Source organism: Mobula birostris, chromosome 9 (genome assembly GCF_030028105.1).
Source record: "Mobula birostris isolate sMobBir1 chromosome 9, sMobBir1.hap1, whole genome shotgun sequence".
NCBI classification, from domain to species: Eukaryota; Metazoa; Chordata; class Chondrichthyes; order Myliobatiformes; family Myliobatidae; genus Mobula; species Mobula birostris.
In genome coordinates, this window is record NC_092378.1 from 77,115,079 (window position 1) to 77,133,646 (window position 18,568).

Below are 18,568 nucleotides of genomic sequence, written 5' to 3' on the forward strand. Positions count from 1 at the left end.
ATAAGGCATATCTCCATCTCACCAGGCTATGATGCACCTGTCAAAGTGGTGTACTGGGATGTGACTGCTGTTACATGCAATGTGAGATGTGATTTATGATCATAGTATCATTAAAATAGGAGTAATTTAGTAAAGAAGTGAAAACAAATGATAAAGGCTCCTATGGATAAGTAACGTGGAAAAGATTAGGGAAAGTTAATGTAGGTCACGTTTAGAGTGGGGCAGGTGAAACTATATCAGCGAATGAGGAAAGAATACATTCAGTACAATAGCACACCTTTCCTGCCCAATGATCTTGTGCTGCCCAATTACACCCATGTCACCAATTAACCTACCAACACATGTGTCTTTGCAATGTGGGAGGAAACTGGAGCATCTAGAGGAATCCCATGTGAAGGAATCATGAAAGAATGTTCAAATTCCTTGTAAGCAGCAATGAGAATTGAACCGGTGTTACTGGCAGTGTAACAACATGACAGCAAATAGTGGGCAATGGGTCCAGTGTAAACAAAATGTGGAAAAAGGATACTGGGACTGAAAACTAATGAACCCAGGACCCAATGGCCTATACAATAATGCATTGAGAAAAGAGATGGTGAAGTTGCTGGTTCATGACAATTATCCCAGGAGTTAAAGAATTAATGGGATGGTAAGCAGCTAGAGATCGTGAGTAAGGTGGGCAACACACACGAAGTGCTGGTGGAATGCAGCAGGCCAGACAGCATCTATAGGAAGAAGTACAGTCGATGTTTCGGGTCGAGACCCTTCGTCAGGACTAACGGAAAAAAGAGATAATAAGAGATTTGAAAGTGGGAGGGGGAGGGGGAGACCTGAAATGATAGGAGAAGACAGGAGGGGAGGGGTGGATCTAAGAGCTGAGAAGTTGATTGGCAAAAGGGATACAAGGCCGGAGAAGGGGGAGTATCATGGGACGGAAGGCCTAGGGAGAAAGAAAAGGGGAGAGGAGCACCAGAGGAAGAGGGAGAACAGGCAAGGAGTTATTGTGAGAGGGAAAGAGAGAGAGAAAAAAATTAGAAATTAGGAATGGGGTGTGAAGGGGAGGAGGGGCATTAACGGAAGTTAGAGAAGTCAATATTCATGCCATCAGGTTGGAGGCTACCCAGACGGAATATAAGGTGTTGTTCCTCCAACCAGAGTGTGGCTTCATCTTGACAGTAGAGGAGGCCATGGATTGACATATTGGAATGGGAATGGGAATGGGAATGAGACATGGAATTAAAATGTGTGGCCACTGGGAGATCTTGCTTTCTCTGGTGGACAGAGTGTAGGTGTTCAACGAAGCCGTCTCCCAATCTGTGTCGGGTCCAACCTGATGGCATGAACATTGATTTTTCTAACTTCCATTAATGCCCTTCGTCCCCTTCTTACCCCATCCCTTATTTAAAATTTTTTTTCTCTCTTTCCCTTTCCTTCTTCTCTTATCATTTCAGGTCTCCCCCTTCCCCTCCCACTTTCAAATCTCTTACTATACCTTTTCCCCGTTAGTCCCGACAAAGGGTCTCGACCCGAAACTTCGACCATACTTCTTCCTATAGATGCATTCTGGCCTGCTGTGTTCCACCAGCATTTTGTGTGTGTTGCTTGAATTTCCAGCATCGGCAGATTTTCTCGTGTTTGTGTAGGGTGGGTGATGAGTTCCTGCAAAGTGAGTTCAAGAAGTTAGGTGCTAAGTTAAAGAACAAGACCTCAAGGGTTGTAATCTCAGGATTGCTCCCCATGCCATGTGTGAGTGAAACCAGATGTAGGAAGATCATACAGCTTAATGTGTGGCTAAGGAGTTGCTGCAGGAGGGAGGGCTTCAGTTTTTTTGGATCACTAGGCTCTCTTCTAGGGAAGGTGGGACCTTCACAGAAGGGACATTTTGCATCTAAACTGGATAGAAATGTCAGACACTGTACTCACACATTATGATCCATGTTGTCCTGGAAAATTCACTGAGATCTTTAACCTCTCACTTCAACAGTCTGTGGCAGGCACCTGCTTCAAGCAGGCTTTAATTATACCGGTGCCCAAGAAGAACCTGGTAACCTGCCTCAGTGACTATTGTCCAGTAGCACTTACATCCACAGTGATGAAGTGTTTTGAGAGGTTAGTGATGAAACATATCACCTGCTGCCTGAGAAGTGACTTGAATCCACTTCCATTTGCCTACTGTGACAACAGGTCCACAACAGATGCCATTTTATTGGCTCTTCACTCAATACTGGAATAACTGGACAGCAAAGATTTAAACATCAGTATGCTCTGTATCAACTACAGCTCAGCATTCAATACCATAATCCTCTCAAAACTAATCAATAAGCTTCAAGACCTTGGCCTCAATACCTCCCGGATTTCTTCACTTGCAGACCCCTATCATTTCGGATCAGCAACAACATCTGCACAATCTCAATCAGCAGAGGTGCTCCACAAGACTATGTGCTTAGTCCCCTGCTTTACTTGTTTAACACTTGTGACTGTGTGGCTAAGCACAGCTCCAATGTCATATGCAGATTTGCTGATGACACCGCTACCGTAGGCCGAATCAAAGGTGGTTACAAATCAGTATATAGGAGGGAGACTGAAAATATGGCTGAGTGGTGTCACAACAACCTCTTACTGAATGTCAGCAAGAACAAGGAGCTAATTATTGACTTCAGGAGGAGTAAATTGGAGTTATCGGGATATTTTGTTAATTACTATGTATTTTTAAATATTATTATTTATTTTTTCTCAGCCAGTCCTTATCGGGGATCAAAGGTAGACAGAGTCAGCAATTTTAAATTCCTCAGTGTTATCATTTCAGAAGACGTCCCAGGCCCAGCATATGAGAAAAAGCACAGCAGTGCCTCTACTTCCTCAGGAAATTGTGGAGATTTGGCGTGACATCAATAAGACCATAAGACCATAAGACAAAGGAGCAGAAGTCGGCCATTCAGCCCATCGAGTCTGCTCCACCATTTTATCATGAGCTGATCCATTCTCCCATTTAGTCCCACTCCCCCGCCTTCTCACCGTAACCTTTGATGCCCCGGCTACTCAGATACCTATCAATCTCTGCCTTAAGTACACCCAATGATTTGGCCTCCACTGCTGCCCGTGGCAACAAATTCCACAGATTCACCACCCTCTGGCTAAAAAAATTTCTTCGCATCTCTGTTCTGAATGGGCGCCCTTCAATCCTTAAGTCATGCCCTCTCGTACTAGACTCCCCCATCATGGGAAACAACTTTGCCACATCCACTCTGTCCATGCCTTTCAACATTCAAAATGTTTCTATGAGGTCCCCCATCATTCTTCTAAACCCCAAGGAATACAGTCTAAGAGCGGACAAACGTTCCTCATATGTTAACCCTCTCATTCCCAGAATTATTCTAGTGAATCTTCTCTGTACCCTCTCCGTCAGCACATCCTTTCTTAAATAAGGAGCCCAAAACTGCCCACAGTACTCCAAGTGAGGTCTTACCAGTGCCTTATAGAGCCTCAACATCACATCACTGCTCCTGTACTCTATTCCTCTAGAAATGAATGCTAACATTGCATTCGCCTTCTTCACCACCGACTCAACCTGGAGGTTAACCCTAAGGGTATCCTGCACGAGGACTCCCAAGTCCCGTTGCATCTCACAACTTTGAATTCTCTCCCCATTTAAATAATGGTCTGCCCGTTTATTTCTTCTGCCAAAGTGCATAACCATACACTTTCCAACATTGTATTTCATTTGCCACTTCTTTGTCCATTCTTCCAATCTATCCAAGTCTCTCTGCAGACTCTCTGTTTCCTCAACACTACCAGCCCCTCCACGTATCTTTGTATCATCAGCAAACTTAGCCACCAAGCCATCTATTCCATAATCCAAATCGTTGATGTACAACGTAAAAAGAAGCGGCCCCAACACAGACCCCTGTGGAACACCACTGGTAACCGGCAGCCAACCAGAATAGGATCCCTTTATTCCAACTCTCTGTTTCCTGCCAGTCAGCCAATGCCCTATCCACATATGTAACTTTCCCGTAATTCCATGTGCTCTTATCTTGTTAAGCAGCCTCATATGTGGCACCTTGTCAAAGGCCTTCTAAAAATCTAAATATACAACATCCACTGCATCTCCCTTGTTTAGCCTACTTGTAATTTCCTCAAAAAATTGTAATAGGTTTGTCAGGCAGGATTTTCCTTTAAGGAAATTATGCTGAGTTCTGCCTATCTTGTCATATGCCTCCAGGTACTCCGTAACCTCACCCTTGACAATCGACTCCAACAACTTCCCAACCACCGATGTTGAGCTAACAGGTCTATAATTTCCTTTTTGCTTCCTTGCCCCCTTCTTAAATAGCGGAGTGACATTTGCAATCTTCCAGTCCTCCGGAACCATGCCAGAATCTATCAACTTTTGAAAGATCATTGCTAATGCCTCTGCAATATCCATAGCTACTTCCTTCAGAACACGAGGGTGCATTCCATCTGGTCCAGGAGATTTATCTATCCTTAGACTATTCAGCTTCCTGAGTACTTTCTCTGTCGTAATTGTGACTGCGCACACTTCTCTTCCCTGCCGCCCTTGAGTGTCTGGTATATTGCTGATGTCTTCCTCAGTGAAGACTGATGCAAAATACTCGTTCAGTTCCTCCGCCATCTCCTTATCTCCCATTACAATTTCTCCAGCATCATTTTTTTATCGATTCTATATCTACTCTCCCCATCTTTTACTCTTTATATACTTAAAAAGCTTTTAGTATCCTCTTTGATATTATTTGCTAGCTTCCTTTCATAGTTCATCTTTTCCCTCTTAATGGCCTCCTTAGCTTCTTTTGTTAGCTTTTAAAAACTTCCCAGTCCTCTGTCTTCCCACTAATTTTTGCTTCCTTGTATGCCCTCTCCTTTGCTTTAACTTTGGCTTTGACTTCTCTTATCAACCACGGTTGCATCCTTTTTCTATTCGAAAATTTCTTCTTTTTTGGAATATATCTGTCTTGCAACTCCCTCATTTCTCGCATAAACTCCAGCCACTGCTGCTCTGCCGTCCTTCCTGCTAGCGTCTCTTTCCAGTCAACTTTGGCCAGTTCCTCTCTCATGCCACTGTAATTTCCTTTACCCCACTGAAATACCGACACATCGGATTTCGGCTTCTCTTTGTCAAATTTCACAGTGAACTCAATCATGTTATGATCACTGCCTCCTAAGGGTTCCTTCACCTCAATCTCTCTAATCACCTCCGGTTCATTACACAATACCCAATCCAGTACAGCCGATCCCCTAGTGGGCTCAATAACAAGCTGTTCTAAAAAGCCATCTCGCAGCATTCTACAAATTCTCTCTCTTGAGATCCAGTGCTGACCTGATTTTCCCAATCCACTCGCATGTTAAAATCCCCCACAATTATCATAACACTGCCCTTCTGACAAGCCGCTTCTATTTCCTGTTGTAATTTGTAGTCCACATCCCTGCAGCTGTTTGGAGGCCTATAAATAACTGCCATCAGGGTCCTTTTATCCCTGCGATTTCTTAGTTCAACCTATAAAGATTCTGCACCTTCTGATCCTATGTCACCTCTTTCTAATGATTTGATATCATTTCTTACCAATAAAGCCACACCACCTGCTCTGCCTACCTGCCTATCCTTCCGATACACAGTGTATCCTTGGACGTTCAGCTCCCAGAGACATGCATCCTTTAGCCACGTCTCAGTGATGGCCACAATATCATACCTGCCAATCTGTAGCTGTACGACAAGATCATCCACCTTATTCCTTATGCTGCATGCATTTAAGTATAACACCTTAAGAGCAGTATTTGGTACTTTTTGCTTTGATTGTACTGCAACTTTATTGCACTGCAACTCATCCCAATGGCTGCAAATTTACCCCGTCATCTGCCTGTCTTTCCTGACTTCTTTACTGCTCACTATCTTAGATTTATTTTTGTTTTCCCCTTCCTCTGCTCTATCATTCTGGTTCCCATACCCCACCAAATAACTTTGATTAACTTCTGTGGATGTGTGGTGGAGAGTACAATACCTTGAGAAAGTATTCAGCCCTGCAGCTATTTTCACATTTTACTATCTCATTTCTAAATTTAAAATATATTGTTGGATTTTTTTTTTTAGGTAATCTACAAAACATTGTACATTAAATCAAAAGAAAACAATTCAAACCTGTCAACATCTTACTATGAATTAAACAAACAAAATTTTGAGATTGAAAGAGTTTTCATCCTCTTTGTAATTACAACACTAACTTTCCTCAGGTACAATTATCTTGCCAACTCACTCATTCTGTTGATGTAAAAAATTGGATGATCACCCTTTTTCAATTAATTCATAAGAACAAACACCGCTCTCTCTGTAAGGTCCAACAGTATGGTAGATTTTTAACAGACCAAACCAAAGTGAAGACAAAAGTGCATTCAAGGCAAGTCAAGGAAATTCTAATAGAGAAGCATAAATCTGGAAAAGAGTACAAAACCATCTCAAAGGCACCAAATATACCTCAGGGCTCAGTACAGTCTATCGTGAAACCACAGCCACACTTGCAATAATAATAAATATTGAGAACATGAGATGAAGAGCCTTTGAAAGTGAGCCTATAGATTGTGGGAACATTTCAGTGATGGGGCAAGTGAAGTTGAGTGAAGTCATCCCCTCTGATTCGGGAGCCTGATGGTTAAGGGTAATAACTGTTCCTGAACCTGATGGTGTGAGTCCTTAGGCTCCTGTACCTTCTTCCTGATGGCAGCAGCAAGAACAAAGCATGACCTGTATGGTGGGGATCTCTTATGATAGATGCTGCTTTCCTGCAACAATGATTCATGTGGATTTGCTCAATGATGGGGAGGATTTTACTCGGGAGGGACTGAGCAATATCCATTCCTTTCTGTGGATTTTCCATTCAAGGGCATTGGTGTTTCCACAATAGGCTGTGATAGCCTGCTGCACTTGCAAGCCAACTTTTTGTGATTCATGAACAAGCACTCCTAAGTCCCTCTGCACAGCAGCGTGCTGCAATTTTTTATCATTTAAATAATAATCTGCTTTTTCATTTTTTCTTCCAAAGTGGATTACCTCGCATTTACCAACATTGTACTCCATCTGCCAGACCCTCGCCCACTCACTTAACCTATCTATATCTCTCTGCAAACTCTCCGTATCTTCTGCACAATTCGCTTTCCCACTCAATTTAATATCATCAGCAAACTTAGAAACACCACACTTGGTCCCCTCTTTCAGATCGTTAATGTATATCATGAACAGTTGTGGGCACAGCACCGACCCCTGCGGCACACTGCTCACCACTGATTGCCAGCCAGAGTAACACCCATGTATCCTAACTCTCTGCTTTCTATCCATGCTAATACATTAGATTAGATTATGAGGACACTCAGTCCTCATTTATTGTCATTTAGAAATGCATGCATTAAAAAATGATACAATGTTCCTCCAGTATGACATCACAGAAACACAGGACAAACCAAGACTAACCAAAACCACATTATTGTAACATATAGTTACAACAGAGCAAAGCAATACCGTAATTTGATAAAGAGCAGACCATGGGCACGATAAAAAAAGTCTCAATAGCCCCATCATCTCATGCAGACGGTAAAAGGGAGAAACTCTCCCTGCCATGAAGCTCCAAGCACCGCAAACTTGCCGATGCATTGGAAGCACCCGACCGCAGCCGACTCTGAGTCTGTCCGAAAACTTCGAGCCTCTGACCAGCCCTCCGACACCGAGCACCATGCACTATCTCTGCTGAGCTCCTTGACCCTGCCCTGGCTGCCAAGTAATAAGTAAAGCTGAGGACTCGGGGCCTTCCCCTCCAGAGATTCTGGATCACACGGTAGTAGTGGCAGCGAAACAGGCATTTCAGAAGTTTCACCAGATGTTCCTCTGTTCTCTCACGTCTGTCTCCATCAAATCAGGATTGTGCATGGCACCCTACTTGACAAATTACAGATATCATTCACTGGACTGGCCGCTGCAAGCTGCGTCACGCCGCCATCTTCTCCTCCCTCCACATCATCCCCAACTCTATGCATCCTTATCTTATGGATAAGTCTTTTATGCGGCACCTATCGAATGCCTTCTGGAAATCCAAGTAAATAACACCCATCTGTTGTCTCCTATCCACTGTGCTCATTATATTCTCAAAGAATTCCAATAAGTTTGTCAAACAGGACCTGCCTTTACTGAATCCATGCTGCGTCTGCCTAATGATTCCATTTTTTTCCAGGTACCTCGCTATTTCTTCTTTAATGATAGCTTCAAGCAATTTCCCAACTACAGATGTTAAACTAACTGACACATAGTTACCTGCCTTTTGCCTACATCCTTTTTTGAACAGTGGCGTGACATTCACCGTCTTCTAATCCACTGGGACCTGCCCAGAGTCCAGAGAATTTTGGTAAATTATCAACAAGACCTCTGTTATAACTTCTGCCATTTCTTTCAGTACCCTGGGATGCATTCCATCAGGACCAGGGTACCCATCTATTGTCAGGCCCACAAGTTTGCTCAGTACTACCTCTTTAGTGATAGCCATTCTATCGAGATCCTCACCTCCCATCATATCCGTAACCTCTCTCTTTGGTATGTCGGACGTGTCCTTCATGAAGACCGACACAAAATAGTCATTCAAAGCCTCTGCCATTTCCTCATTACCCAATATCAATTCCCCCTTCTTGTCCTCCAAGGGACCTAGGTTCACTTTAGCCACCCTTTTCTGCTTTATATAATTATAAAAGCTTTTTACTATCCTCCTCATGATTGCCCAACCAACTTGATTCACCCAATCTATGTGCAAGTTAAAGTTCCCCACTATAACTGCTGTTCCATTCTTGCATGCCTCAGATATTTCTCTGTTTATTGCCTGTGCCACTGTAATGTTATTATTCGGTGAACGATAGACAACTCCCACCAGTGTGTTTTTTCCCTTTAATATTCCTAATCTCTACTCAGATTGATTCAACATTCTGCTCCTCAGATCTTATATTGTCTCTCACTATTACCCTGATCTCATCTTTAATTAAGAGCGCTACCCCACCTCCCTTGCTTCCCTGCCTATCCTTCCGTACTGACTGATATCCTTGGATATTTAATTCCCAATCCTCTCCACCCTGCAACCACGTCTCTGTAATGGACACTAAATCATAACCAAAGAATCAAAGAACTGATTTGAGCCACAAGTTCACTGATCTTGTTTCAAATACTACGGGCATTCAAATAAAGTGCCGTTACGCTCATTGTGCTTTCAAAATCTTGTGATCTTTTACTCTTTTGCACTTGACTTTTCTTCACTCCACTCTTACTTTTCTCTTTTTTATCTTTTGCTTTGTCTTTATCTTTATCCACACTTTTCTTCTTTACTTTACTTCTCCAATCTGTTGAACTACCACCCCCTCCCCACACTATTTAGTTTAAAGCCCTATCCACAGCTCTAGTTATGTGATTTGCAAGGATCCAGGGCCCATCACAGTTCAGGTGGAGCCCGTCACATTAGTACAGCTCCCTTCTTCCCCAATACTGGTGCCAATTTCCCATGAACTCAACCCACTTCTCCCACACCAAAAACTCAATCAAGTTGGTAAGGTACGATCTGTCACACATAAAGCCATGGCTCTCCCTAATTAGGCCATGGGTTTCCAGATGCTCATATATCCTATCCTAAAATGTTCTCCAGCAATTTCCTTACAACTGACGTGAGGCTCCGGAGTTATAGTTCCCAGGATTTTTCCTTGTTCTCTTCTTAAATAGAGGTACAACATTCGCCTCTCGCCAGTCTGAGACCTCGTCTACGGCTAAAAGACACGAAGATACTGGTCAAGGCCCCTGCAATCTTGTCTCCTGCCTCCTTCAATAACCTGAGGTAAATCCCATCAGGATCTGGGGACTTATCCACCTTAATACTCATCAGGAGGCCCAACACATCCTCCTTCTTGACCCCTAAATGCCCGAACATATTTATGCATTCTGCACAGATCTCCTGGTCCTCCATATCCTTTTCCTTGATAACTACTGAAGCAAAGTACTTATTAAATACCTCACTCACATTCTCTGCATCCCAGCAAATGTTTCCCCCCTTTATCCTCGAGTGGTCCCACCCTCTCCTTCATTATTCTCTTGCTCTTGATGTATGTATAGAAAGCCTTGGGGTTCACTTTGATCCTACTTGCCAAGGACTTATTGTGGCCCCTCCTGACTTTCCTAATTCCCTTCTTTAGTTCTTTTCTGACTTCTTTATACTTCTAATGTGCTTCGTTTTGATCCTGACTTTCAAAGTTTTACATACTGTTCCTGGACATCCAAGGTTCTCTTATCTTTCCATCCCCAACTTTCCTTTTAACAGGAATATCTCTTTCCTGTACTCTGTGCAATTGATCTTTAAACACCATCCAAATGTCTGATGTAGACTTGCCAGAGAAAAGGTGTTCCCAATTAAAGCTTCTTAGTGCCCTCATACTTTGCCCTCCTCCAATTTAAAACTCTCCCACAAGGACCATACCCATCGTTATCTATAGCTAACTTGAAAGTTAAGGAGTTGTGGCCACTGTTCCCAAATGTTCACTCACTGAATGGTCAGTCATCTGGCCAGGGTCATTACCCAAATCCAAGTGCAATGCATCCTAATTAACCGGCAATCATTGTATAACAGAATCGATGAAAAGCTACTCACAGGCAAATACTGAGAAACAGCCAATATGCAAATCAAGACAAACTGTGCAAATACAGAAATAAATAAATAAATAGATAAATAGGTAAATAACTTTGAGAACATGAGTTCTCAGTTGTGGAATTAGTTCAGAGTTGAGGTGAATGAAGTTATCCACGCTGGTTCAGGAGCCTGATAGTTGATAACTATTCCTGACCTCCTGCCCAATGGCAGTAGCCTCCTGTACCTTCTACCTGCAACTTGAAGCCTCATCAGCATATTTAAGTTACTGACCCATCTCTGGAGGGCAGGTTACTCATCACACATTCACCTTACTCTGTAATAACCATAGTAGATACATGTGTAACAAGTTGAGATCAGGTTGCATTTAGTTTAAAATTTCACCCTTCCCTTCCTCTTCTGCCATGCATCATGAGAATTAAAATCTTTGACTGTGGAATAAACATAGATCATAGAACATTACAGCGTAATACAGGCCCATCAGCCCACAATGTTCTGCCAACTTTTTAAATTGCTCTAAGGTCAATCTAACTCTTCCTTCCCACCTAGCTCCCATTTTCTATTAAGCGTATGCCGATCTAAGAGTTTCTTAAATGTCCTGATGTATCTGCCTCTCCAACGACCCTGGCAACATGTTCCACATAACCACCACTGACTGTGTAAAAAAACTTACCTCTGACATCCCCCCATACTTTCCTCCAATCACCTTAAAATCATGTCCCCTCATGTTAGCCATTTCTGCTCTCAGAAGAAATTTATGGCTATCCACTCGATGTATGCCTCTTGTCATCTTGTACACCTCTATTCTGTCACCTCTCATCCTCCTTCTCTCCAAAGAGAAAAACCCTAGATCGTTCAGCCTATCCTCAAAAGAGATGTTCTCTAATACAGACAACATCCCGACAAATCTCTGCAGCCTTTTTAAAGCTTCTATATCCTTCCTGCAATTAATAAGGCTCATCTGATCCTTGGATGGACTTGATTCAACATATAAATAAGTTATTATTAATCCTCTGTTGATGCATCATTAGAGTACGATTTGAATTATTTAGACTTCAGAATATGTTGTTTGATAAATAGGAGAAATTCTGGGATTTAATACAATAAAAAACATGAATAACATCTATGGAGTTTCTTTTTCCTTAAAATATATCTGCAAACTTAAATAAATTGTATTGCATTTCCCAAATTAATTTCTCATATATGTACAGCAATCTTTGAAGCTGTAGTGTTGCTAGAAGCCAATCATCTTGGAAAAAGAAGAAACTTTATCTTTATAAAGTTTATTGAGTAATAGAATTATTAAATAGATATAACACCTATAAATGCCCAAACACCATTTTGTGGAACAGTGAAAACCCCTGGATGAGGACTGGAATGATGGAACCATGGATTTATTCGGATTACCAAGCTTCCTGTTAGGTATTATTATTAATTGTAGGTTCTTGATTTATTGACCCGATGATGTTGCTTGTGCGAGGGTTTTTAACACTTTCAAGGTTCTGAAGGAGTAGATAGCTCCTAGCTAAATAACTGAAACTTCCAAGTTCTACCTTATTTACATTTATGCCCAATCACAATTGGCACATAGCAGTTGGTGTGATGCCATTACAGCTCGGGGCATTCTGGAGACAGCTCGGGGCATTCTGGAGACCCGAATACAATTCCAGCGCCATCTGAGAGGCATTTGTCTGTTCACCCTGTGGGCTTCATCCAAGTACTTCGGCTTTTACCCACAGTCCAAAGAAGTAGCAGTTAGTAGGTTAGTTGGTCATTGTAAATTGTCCTGTGATTAGGCCAGTGTCAAATAGGTGGGTTACTGAATGGTGTGGCTTGTTGAGCTAGAATGGCCTGTTCCAAGCTGTATCTCTTAAATTAATCTGCTCTCAACACACCTATCTGAATGCATCCTTTTCATCATTACCTCTAAGGTATTTACATTTGCAAGGAACTCTGACATAAGAAAGCAGCATCCATCATCATAGTCATACTTTATTGATCCTGGGGGAAATTGGTTTTCATTACCATAATTAGTAATAAAACTATAAATAGTTAAATAGTAATATGTAAATTACACCAGGAAATAAGTCCAGGACCAGCCTATTGGCTCAGGGTTTCTGACCCTCCCTGAAATCAAATTTCAGACTATGCTCTCTTCTCACTACTACCATTGGTCCCCCACCACTGGGCTAAGGAACAGTCCATCAGGATCCTGAGCCAGCACAGACAACTTCACTCACCTCAAAGCTGAACTCACAGACACAAAAAAATCTGCAGATGCTGGAAATCTGAGCAACACACACATAAATGCTGGAAGAACTCAGCAGGCCAGGCAGCAGCTATGGAAAAAAGTACTGTCAATATTTCCAGCCAAAACCCTGTCCTGCTGAATGGTTTTGGCCCAAAATGTCGACTACACTCTTTTCCATAGATGCTACCTGGCCTGTTGAGTTCCTCCAGTATTTTGTGCGTGTTGACCTATATGTACTTTGATAATAAATGAACTTTGAAATTTGACTTTGCATCGCTTATCTGTTTTCAACCTCCCCACAATGGCTAGAAGCCGGAAATCAGCATCTAAGTTAACAGATCTTCGCAAAAAAAACCTTCATTGTGTAATACTGAATAAGGTTAACATTTTAACAGGTATGTAATCAGCTAACGGCCAATTAAGTGAGGCGTTCTGCAATTGCGTCATACCTGCTAATGAGGCGGGATGGGGGGGGAAGGGTCACCAAAATGTGATTGTAGTTAAGAGCTGTGAATAGGAAAACAGCGTTGCAATATCTTCTGCCGTAGCAGATATAAAGCATTTGCTCAATTCCTTTACACCCTGCATGGAGCAATTGGTTTCCGCGCTTTTAAACATCAGTACAGGAACCATCACCACCCACCTCGCACCAAATTCCAATATTACTAACAACGCCTCTTGAAATCACACTCCTCCGAAACAGCTCTCTCAAGTGAACACGACTTTATTTCAGTAGTACCTCACCCAAGAACAGTGCTTACTCCCTGCTCGTGCGTGGAGCTGCGTTTTCCAAAAAAAAAAATTAGATTGTTTTTCTTCCTCCCAGTTTGTCATGTTCTCGGAATGGGAACTGGGGTGATATCTGGCAACGCAAGCTCGTTATTTCGCTAAATCATGTTCCCCTTTCTCACATGTGGAAGACAGCCGCGTGATTGTGAAAGCCCGTCTAGATTAGCTCGTATTTACGTTACTCGGTCGAGGTTTTTTAAAAAAAAAATCACCTTCTACTCGACCTCACAATGAATGCTACTGTTTATCTTGCAGGTCATGATACGATGCATGTATAAATTGAACGCAATTGCAAACAAAACCTCCTTTGCAAAATGATTCCATTTTAGTCATTTACTGCCTCAGCCGGTGTTATAAACCTGAAGAAAATGACGTGCGATTGACCAACCCGGAAGTAACAGTTCTTGCCTGAAACTGCCTTCACTTGAAGAGTACTTCCCGTTTTCACAAACTGTACGCATTTTCTCTCCCCTCCTCAAGGTACAGTGTAAACGTTTTATTTATTTCCCGATATCGAAGACAAGAAAATGTACAGATTCCTCTTTACTTTTGGTTATTGTTGCTTATTAGAATGTGCTGCTTGTTTTGGAACCAATTTGGGATGGAATTACTCGCACCTGGAGAGGAAATTAAATTAGATTACTGCAAGCGACGGTGAAGGGAAGTGGGCAAGAGCCAATATTTTTTATATATAGTACATTCACGTCGTCTTTTAGCGGTGACATTTAGTATTGGTCGTGCTGCAGATGTATTTGAGAATGATCCTGATGGGTAGTAATTCAGCTCTTGGTGAATGAGAAACATTCATAGACTAAAGGCTGGAGGAGGAGAAGGCAGCTGCAGAGGATGACATTTCCTCTAGGTCCAAAAGCCCGCCCTATAATAGCGATTATTTTTGGACGCCGTTCTCTTTTCTATCGTGCAAGTTAGATTTGCAATAATTCGAGAAACTGTCTAGCGTACAAAGTGGACAAGTTGTTTAATATTTTCTACCACAGTGTGAATAAGTTTTGACTGTATTTATCTTCTATTTTGCATACATTAACCTTTTTTTGCGTGTTATGTGACATTTGTTTGGCAAATGAGAAATCTATGTTTTTAAGCTTGTGTGGCTTTAGATTTAGTTTCAAATAAGCTTTTGGTGCTTGTCATTTATAGCAAAGAATCGTGTTTTGCAGGGTTTCTTTTTCCAAACAGAAAATGCCGTTAATTTAGCATATTTATTTATTCCTTTAATTCAAAGTCAAGCGTGCACTTACAGAGTTCTGAAATATGCCTTTGATTGGTTTCAAGATGAAACTTGCTGGAACCTGTGTAAATCTTGATTGATTTGACGAGAAGGAAGGGATTCAAGCCATAATGAATGAAAGCACAAAATGTTCTAAATCATCTTTTGGGAATTTGCATGACTAGTCCAAAGGTAATTTTGTCAGGATCATATCGAAATTAACATATTCACGTGACAGTGCTCTCAGTTATAAAGGATAGGTCAGATATGTGATTATTAAGTTACTGTTACACTTACATTTAATCTTAACAAGAAGTATGTGCAGGCCAAAGGGCCTCTTTCTGAGCTGTGGGTTTTTGTAATTAATGGCTTTTAATATCTATGTCACCTTGCAAATCAGAAACATGTTTGCTCCTTCTGTTTCTGCCTATGCTGTCACCTAAGTAGTGTGGAGGAACAGGGGCATTAGGTCCAAGTGCATAGGTCCCTCAAAGGTGCTGTGCAAGAAGGTGTATGGTGGCATTCATTAGACGGGGAATTGGATTCCAGAACTGAGATAATGTTGCAGTTCTGTTGGTTAGAGTATTGTGTTCAGTTCTGGTCACCTTGTTATGGGAAGGAAGTGAAAGCTTTGGAGGGGGTACAAGGGAGATGTAGCAGGATGCTGTCTGGGTTAGAGAGCATGTCCTATAGGCTGAGTGAGCTAGGGCTTTTCTCTTTAGAGTGAAGGAAGATGAGAGATAATCAAAATGAAAAGAGGCATTGATAGAATGGACAGGCAGCACCTTTTGTTCAGAGTGGAAATGGCTGATACATGTGGGTATCATTTTAAGGTAATTGAAGGAAAGTACAGGGGGATGTCAGAGATACCGTAGGTTTTTTTTTTACATAGAATGGTGAATACGTGAAACATCCTGGTTGGGGGGGGGAGGGGGTTGGGGTGTTCGTAGAGGCAGATACATAAGAGCCATTTAAGAGACTGTTAAATAGGCATATGGATGATGGAAAAATGGAGGGCTATGTGGGAGGGAAGGATTAGATTGATCTTGGAATAGGCTAAGTTGTCAGCACAATGTCATGGGCTAAAGCGGGTTCCTGGACTGGCGTAGAGAACTTCACTAAGTGCAGCCTGTAGACCTGCTCTCAAGGACTCCGCCTTCGTTATGTATGGATTTTCATAGATTCTATTGAATTTCTTTATTTTCCTGTGGGTTCTTACAAGAAAATGAATCACATGGTTGTATATAGTATACATACTTCATATACATACTTTGACCTTTGAACATTGTAGATTATAAAATGATTTATAATCCAGTTTGAAACCAATGAAAGGAAAAGGGATTTGGGAATAAAGTGAAATAAAGCCTATTTAAACCTGATGATAAGGAACAGGGGCAGGAACGGCCTGTCTGCCTCCTCCTCCTCCTCACACTTTCTCTATCACATCAGCCAAGACCTTATTTGGTACACTTGATATGCTGTGGGTCAGTACAACATGATGGGCCAAAGGGCCTGTACTGTTCTGCATTCTACACCACAAGTCATTGCAGTCTTGGTGTCAGCAGCAACAACCTTGATGGAATCTGTCTTCTTTCCATTATCCATGGGAAGTTCATTCTCCATCTTTTGTGAATAGTGTATTTTAAAAAGGGGGACAAGTTCAAAGGTGCATAGGAGGGGCCTAAGATTTCTCACTGCATGAACTTTAATGACAAGGAGGGAGAAGGCAGCTAGGTGGAGTAGAAAGAAATGATCATAAAACATACATAAAACATAAAGACTGACAATCAACCAAAGTACAAAAGAAGATGAGGGGGCATAACTTTAACCAACTCTCTGATCAATTTAACCCTTCCCTCCCAAATAACACCCTATTTCTCTTTCATCGAAGTATCTGCTTCCAACTTACAATTTTTAAGCTTGGTTGTCTGAAAGTACAAAATCACTTTGAATGCTTTCCTCCTTTCTTAAAGAGTGGAGTGACATAGAAAATTTTCATTCCTCCAGAATCATTCCAGGTTCTTGAAAGACCATTATTAATGCATCCACAATTTCTTCAGCTATCTCTTTCAAAACCCTGGGGAGTATTCTGTCTAGCCCAGGTGACTTGTCTACCTTCAGTTCCTTTAGCTTCACAAGCACCTTCTCCTGAGTAATAGCAACTGCACTCACTTTGCCTCTGACACTCTCGAGTTTCTGCCATACTTCTAGTGTCTTCCACAGTGATGACTGATACAAAGTACTTATTGTTCATCTGCCATTTATTTGTTCCGCATTACTACTTCAGCGGTCTAATATCACTCTCGCCTTTTATTCTATATGTCTGAAAAAACTTTTAGAATTCTCTTTCATATTATTGGCTAGCTTACCTTAATATTTCATCTTTTCTCTGCTTACAGCTTTTTAAATTGCCTTCTGTTGTTTTTAAAAGCCTCCCAATTCTCTAATTTCTCAGTAATTTTGCAGTATTATATGTCTTTTTTGCTCTTATGCTGACTTTGACTTGTCTCCTCCTCCCTTTACAATATTTCATCTTTGGGATGCATCTCTCCTATACCTTCCAAATTGCCCCCAGAAACTCTGGCTACTACTGCTCTGCCATCATCCCTGCTAGCGTGCCCTTACAATCAGCTTTGGCCAGTTCCCCTCTCATGCCTCTGTAATTACTTTTACTCACTATAATATGATATATATGACTTTATTTTCCCATCTCAAACTGCAGGGTGAATTCTATCTTATGATGATTCTATCTTATGATGATTCTCTCTCGAAGGTTCCTTTACCTTAAGCTCCCTAATGAGACCAAAAAACACAGGAGCAGAATCAGGCCATTCAGCCCATCGACTCTGCTCCGCCATTTCATTACAGCTGATCACGGATCCCATTCAACACCATACACCTGCCCTCTCACCATATTCCTTGATGCCCCGACCAATCAGGAATCTATCGATAACTTCAGCTTTGAATATGCCCACGGACTTGGCCCCAACACAGTCTGTGGCAGAGTATTTCACAGATTCTCCTCTTTGAATAAAAAAATTTCTGACCCATTGCACATCAATCTACTTCTGTTTTAAATGGTCACCCCTCAGTTTTGAGGTTGTGCCCTCAGGTACTGGATATCCCCTCCAGAGGAAACATCATCTTCATAACCACCTTATCTAGTCTTTTCACCATTCAGTAGGTTTTAATGAGATCCCCCTGCATTCTTCTAAATTCCAGTGAGTACAGGTCCAAAGCTGCCAAATGCTCCTCATATGTTAACCATTTAAGTCCTAGAATCATTCTCGTAAACCTCCTCTGGACTCTCTCCAATAACAACACATCCTTTTTGAGATATGGGGCCCAAAACTGTTGGCAATATTCCAAGTGCAGCCTGAGTAGTGTTAATAAAGCTTCAGCATTATCTCCTTATTTTTATGTTCTATTCCCCTTGAAATAAATATCAACAATGTGTTTCCTGCTTTTAGCACAAACTCAGCCTGAGAATTAACCTTCTAGGAGTTTTGTATGAGGACTCCCAAGTCCCTTTGCACCTCTGCAGTTGAATCTTTTCCCCATTTGGATAACAGTCTGCACTATTGTTCATTTTATCAAAATGCATTATCATACATTTCCAATACTGCATTCCATCTG

General features: G+C 41.6%; 1 protein-coding gene across 3 annotated transcripts in view; it reads left to right on the forward strand.

The window, feature by feature from the left end:
* The first annotated feature begins 14,114 nt into the window (after positions 1-14,114).
* The window catches only part of fam49bb (family with sequence similarity 49 member Bb), a 198,066-nt gene continuing 193,612 nt past the window's right edge, over positions 14,115-18,568 (forward strand). The window contains exon 1 of one of the 3 annotated variants that reach the window (XM_072268289.1): positions 14,115-14,184. The gene's annotated coding sequence lies outside the window, so the exon portion shown is untranslated. The remainder of the gene's footprint in view (positions 14,185-18,568) is intronic. The other 2 variants (XM_072268294.1, XM_072268285.1) reach the window with 2 other exon arrangements.